This window comes from Cryptomeria japonica, unplaced genomic scaffold (assembly GCF_030272615.1).
Source record: "Cryptomeria japonica unplaced genomic scaffold, Sugi_1.0 HiC_scaffold_32, whole genome shotgun sequence".
Classification (NCBI taxonomy): Eukaryota; Viridiplantae; Streptophyta; class Pinopsida; order Cupressales; family Cupressaceae; genus Cryptomeria; species Cryptomeria japonica.
In genome coordinates, this window is record NW_026728854.1 from 401,746 (window position 1) to 407,779 (window position 6,034).

At 63.6% G+C, this 6,034-nt stretch overlaps 1 non-coding gene across 1 annotated transcript; it reads left to right on the forward strand.

The window, feature by feature from the left end:
- On the forward strand, positions 1-119 carry LOC131861745 (5S ribosomal RNA). Its single transcript, XR_009360777.1, has one exon. It is a non-coding gene; the product is annotated as a 5S ribosomal RNA (ribosomal RNA).
- Positions 120-6,034: the final 5,915 nt, after the last annotated feature.

Consider the following 6,034-nt stretch of genomic DNA (forward strand, 5'->3'; position numbering starts at 1 on the left):
GGGTGCGATCATACCAGCGTTAGTGCACCGGATCCCATCAGAACTCCGCAGTTAAGCGCGCTTGGGCCGGAGTAGTACTGGGATGGGTGACCTCCCGGGAAGTCCCGGTGTTGCACCCTTTCTTAGTTTTTCGCCGGGCGTCGCAATGCTATTTGAATAAACCTTTTGCCCGTTTGCGTTCTCGTCGGGGCCGGGCCGGGCCGGGGTGCGCTGCCCGCACTACCGCGCGCGCGGGGGCGACACCGAGCGCGCACCCGAGGCGCCCCGAGCACACAGGCCACGGTGCAACCCGGGCGTTGTGCGCGCACCCCGGTGCGCCCGAGGTGCTGCGCGCGCACCCAGGTGAAATCGGTGTGCACCTCGGCCAGTGCGCGCTCGGTCGAGTCGCGCACGTTGGCCAAGGTGCACGGTGATGTTTCTTACTCTAAGGTTCCGCACCAGACGCCCGGGACAGGTGAGCGAAGCTGGGCGGGGCCGGGTGCGCGGCCGGGGCAGGTGCACGCAGCTGGAGAGAGCTTTGGAGCACACCAGAGGTGCGCACCTTGGAGCACACTTCGGAGCGCACCAATGATGCGCTCCATTCAAAAGTTTCCTGAAAAGGCAAAAAAAGTTGAGATTATAGAATTTCCCACTTGAGAGATTGTAAAAAAAAAAAATTTAAAATGAAGGAAACGCGGGTGCCAAGGTGTGCGCGCCCGGGTGCGCAGCCCAGCCAAGGTGTGCGCACCAAGGCGCCCACCCTGGCGAAGGTGCACGCAAGGTGCGCACCCGAGGCAAACCGGACAATTAACCCAACTTTCGACTTCGCGCGCACCTGCGCACCTTGGAGCGCACTTCGGAGCGCTCCTTGGTGCGCACCAATCTTGGGCACCTCGGAGTGCACCATGGCGCCCACCAAGGTGCGCACCCGGGGCAAACCGAGCTCCGACTTCGTGCGCACCTTGGAGCGCACGAAAGGTGCGCACCATGGCGCCCACCAAGGTGCGCAGCCCAGCCAAGGCGTGCGCATCAAGGTGCGCACCCTGGCGAAGGTGCGCACCCGGGGCAAACCGAGCTCCGACTTCGTGCGCACCTTGGAGCGCACAAAGGGTGCGCAACCCAGCCAAGGTGTGCGCACCCCGGGCAAACCGAGCTCCGAATCGTGCGCACCTTGGAGCACACTTCGGAGCCCTCCTTGGTGCGCACCGATGTTGCGCACCTCGGAGCGCACCCGGGGAAAACAATGCAATTAACCCGACTTTCGACTTCGTGGGCACCTCGGAGCGCTCTCGGGTTCGCACCTCGGAGCACACCGAGGTGCGCACCTTTGATGCGCTGCCTTCACCAATTTCCAGAAAAGGCAAGAAAACATTGAGAAGGTGTGCGCACCGAGGTGCCCACCCTGGCGAAGGTGCACGCGAGGTGCGCACCCGGGGCAAACCGGGCTCCGACTTCGTGCACGCCATGCTGCGCACCTTGGAGGGCCATGGTGCGCACCTTGGAGCACACTTCGGAGCGCTCAATGGTGCCCAACCCAGCCAAGGTGCCCACCGCGGCGAAGGTGCACGCGAGGTGCGCACCCGGGGCAAACCGGGCTCCGACTTCGTGCACGCCGCACCTTGGAGCACACTTCGGAGCGCTCCTTGGTGCGCACCAGGGCGCGCAACCCAGCCGAGGTGCCCACCCCGGCGAAGGTGCACGCGGGGTGCGCACCCGGGGCAAACCGGGCTCCGACTTCGTGCACGCCATGGTGCCCACCGCGGCGAAGGTGCACGCGAGGTGCGCACCCGGGGCAAACCGGGCTCCGACTTCGTGCACGCCGCACCTTGGAGCACACTTCGGAGCGCTCCTTGGTGCGCACCAGGGCGCGCAACCCAGCCGAGGTGCCCACCCCGGCGAAGGTGCACGCGAGGTGCGCACCCGGGGCAAACCGGGCTCCGACTTCGTGCACGCCATGGTGCCCACCGCGGCGAAGGTGCACGCGAGGTGCGCACCCGGGGCAAACCGGGCTCCGACTTCGTGCACGCCGCACCTTGGAGCACACTTCGGAGCGCTCCTTGGTGCGCACCATGGTGCCCACCAGGGCGCGCAACCCCGCCGAAGGTGCACGCGAGGTGCGCACCCGGGGCAAACCGGGCTCCGACTTCGTGCACGCCGCACCTTGGAGCACACTTCGGAGCGCTCCTTGGTGCGCACCAGGGCGCGCAACCCCGCCGAAGGTGCACGCGAGGTGCGCACCCGGGGCAAACCGGGCTCCGACTTCGTGCACGCCATGGTGCGCACCAGGGTGCCCACCGCGGCGAAGGTGCGCACCCGGGGCAAACCGGGCTCCGACTTCGTGCACGCCGCACCTTGGAGCACACTTCGGAGCGCTCCTTGGTGCGCACCAGGGCGCGCAACCCAGCCGAGGTGCCCACCCCGGCGAAGGTGCACGCGAGGTGCGCACCCGGGGCAAACCGGGCTCCGACTTCGTGCACGCCATGGTGCCCACCGCGGCGAAGGTGCGCACCCGGGGCAAACCGGGCTAGGACTTCGTGCACGCCGCACCTTGGAGCACACTTTGGAGCGCTCCTTGGTGCGCACCATGGTGCCCACCAGGCCGCGCAACCCAGCCAAGGTGTGCGCACCAAGGTGCACGCGAGGTGCGCACCCGGGGCAAACCGGGGTCCGGCTTCGTGCACGCCGCACCTTGGAGCACACATCGGGGCGCTCCCGGGTTCGCACCGGCGTTGCGCACCGTGGTGGGCACCTCGGAGCGCACCGTGGTGGGCACCTCGGAGCACACCAAGGTGGGCAGCGAGGTGCGCACCTTTGATGCGATGCCTTCACTAATTTCCATAAAAGGCAAAAAAAAACGAGATTTTAAAATTTCCGTTTTGAAAGATAGTGAGAAAAAGGGAATGCTGGTGCCATCTTGAGCCCGCCCTGGTGCGCAGCCCAGCCAAGGTGTGCGCACCAAGGTGCCCACCCTGGCGAAGGTGCGCGCCCGGGCAATTAACCCAACTTCCAACTTCGCGCGCGCCAGGGTGGGAGCGCACCCAACAACCGGGCCTGGGAAGAGCCAATGCGAGAAACCCCACCAAACGCTCTGACAAAAAAAGAGGGGGCGCTCCAGTAACCCCGCTTCGGAGCGCACCCTGGGCAAACCCAGCCAGGGTGCCCACCCCGGCCAAGGTGCAGGCGAGGTGCGCACCCGGGGCAAACCGGGCTCCGACAACGTGCACGCCGCACCTTGGAGCACACTTCGTAGCGCTCCCGGGTGCGCACCTCAGAGCACACCAAGGTGGGCAGCGAGGTGCGCACCTTTGATGCGCTGCCTTCACTAATTTCCAGAAAAGGCAAAAAAAAGAGGAGATTTTAAAATTTCCGTTTTGAAAGATAGTGAAAAAAACGGAACGCGGGTGCCATCTTGAGCCCGCCCTGGTGCACAGCCCAGGTAAGGTGCCCACCCTGGCAAAGGTGCGCACCCGGGCAATTAACCCTACTTCCGACTTCGTGCGCGCCAGGGTGGCAACCGGGCCTGGGAAGAGCCAATGCGAGAAACCCCACCAAACGCTCCGACAAAAAAAGAGGCGGCGCTCCAATAACCCCGCTTCGGAGCGCAGCCGGGGCAAACCCAGCCAAGGTGCCCACCCCGACGAAGGTGCACGCGAGGTGCGCACCCGGGGCAAACCGGGCTCCGACAACGTGCACGCAGCACCTTGGAGCACACTTCGAAGCACTCCCGGGTGCCCACCGGCGTTGCGCACCGTGGTGGGCAGCGAGGTGCGCACCTTTGATGCGCTGCCTTCACTAATTTCCAGAAAAGGCAAAAAAAAATGAGATTTTAAAATTTCCGTTTTGAAAGATAGTGAAAAAAACGGAACGCGGGTGCCATCTTGAGCCCGCCCTGGTGCGCAGCCCAGGCAAGGCATGCGCACCAAGGTGCCCACCCGCGGTGCACGCCCGGGGCAAACCGGGCTCCGACTTCGTGCAGGCCGCACCTTGGAGCACACTTCGGAGCGCTCCTTGGTGCGCACCATGGTGCCCACCAGGGCGCACCCGGGGCAAACCGGGCTCCGACTTCGTGCACGCCGCACCTTGGAGCACACATCGGAGCGCTCCCAGGTTCGCACCAGCGTTGCGCACCTTTGATGCGCTGCCTTCACTAATTTCCAGAAAAGGCAAAAAAAAACGATATTTTAAAATTTCCGTTCTGAAAGATAGTGAAAAAAACGGAACGCGGGTGCCATCTTGAGCCCTTCCTGGTGCGCAGCCCAGGCAAGTTGTGCGCACCAAGGTGCCCACCCTGGCGGAGGTGCGCGCCCGGGGCAAACCGGGCTCCGACTTCGTGCACTGCATGGTGCCCACCAAGGCGCGCAACCCAGCCAAGGTGCCCACCGCAGCGAAGGTGCACGCGAGGTGCGCACCCGAGGTGCACACCCGGGGCAAACCGAGCTCCGACTTCGTGCACGCCGCACCTTGGAGCACACTTCAGAGCGCTCCTTGGTGCGCACCAGGGCGCGCAACCCAGCCAAGGTGCTCACCCCGGCGAAGGTGCACGCGAGGTGCGCACCCGGGGCAAGCCGGGCTCGGACTTCGTGCACGCCGCACCTTGGAGCACACATCGGAGCGCTCCCGGGTTCGCACCAGCATTGCGCACCTTTGATGCGCTGCCTTCACTAATTTCCAGAAAAGGCAAAAAAAAAAAAAAAACGAGATTTTAAAATTTCCGTTTTGAAAGATAGTGAAAAAAACGGAACGCGGGTGCCATCTTGAGCCCGCCCTGGTGTGCAGCCCAGGCAAGTTGTGCGCACCAAGGCACCCACCCTGGCCAAGGTGGGTCACGGGGTGGGTCCTAGGGTGGGTAACGGGGTGGGTACTAAGGTGCGTGCCAAGGTGGGTCATGGGGTGGGTGCCAAGGTGGGCACCAGGGTGGGTGTGCACCAACCCTAGCCAGGGTAGGTCACGGGGTGGTTGTCGGGGTGGGCGTCAAGGAGCCAAGGTGGGTGGCAAGTAGCCAAGTTGCGTGCCAAGGTGGGTGTCGGGGTGGGTGCCAAGGATCCAAGGTGGGTGCCAAGGAACCAAGGTGGGTGTCTGGGTGGGTGCCGAGGTGGGAGCCAGGGTGGGTCCCAAGGTGAGTGCAAAGGTGGGTGCCAGGGTCAAGGTGAGTGCCAATGTGGGTTCCAAGGTGCCAGGGTCAGGGTGAGTGCCAATGTGGGTTCAAAGGTGCTAAGTTGGGTGCGAGGTTGGGTGCGAGGGTGGGTGGGTGCCAAGGTGTGCTAGGTGGAAGCCCGGGTGGGTCGGCATCCCATGGGTGTCGAGTTGGGTGCCTGATGGGTGCTTCTTGTCAAGTTTTAGTCGTCGGGACTCATTTCGAGCCTTAGAGGTCGTTTCTTGTCCGGTTGCCCTGTCTTCGACCTGGGAACCCAATTTTGGTCCTCGGGTCCCATTTTTTTTTGTCTCGCATCCCACTTTTGGCCTGTGGCCTTTTCGGGGTCGATTCTCGTTTTGGGCATCAGAGCATGTTTCTTCTCCTAAAACCCAATATTTGTTTATTAAGTCTCGGAACACATTTTTGTTCTCGTGGACCCATCATGGGTCTTGGAACGCATTTGTGGTCCTTGGGTCCCATTTTGCATCCCGAAACTTGTGTTTTGGTGCTTGATCCCTATTTTGGGTGCCCACCTTGCACCAAGTGCGCACCCGGGGCAAACCGAGCGCCTTGGTGCACCGGGGCAAGATCGAGCGTGCACCCGAGGCGCCCCGAACATGCACCAAGGTGCACTCGGCCCACATGTGAGCGCAGGTCGTTGCGCCCGAGGTGGTGTGTGGGCACCGCGTTGCAGACGGGACACTGCACGCACACGACGCCCCGTCCAGGTGCACGCACGTAGGCCGGGCCGGGTGCACACCCGACGCCCTAGCAAGGTGCGCGCACCCGGGCAGGGCTCACACTTGGCGAACGGGGCGCACTTCGCGAGGGAGGGTGTGCACCTCGACGGGGGTGGGTGGCCGGGGTGGATTCGCACGTGGGTCGCGGTTTGCTAAGTACACACTGCGACAAGCTCATAAC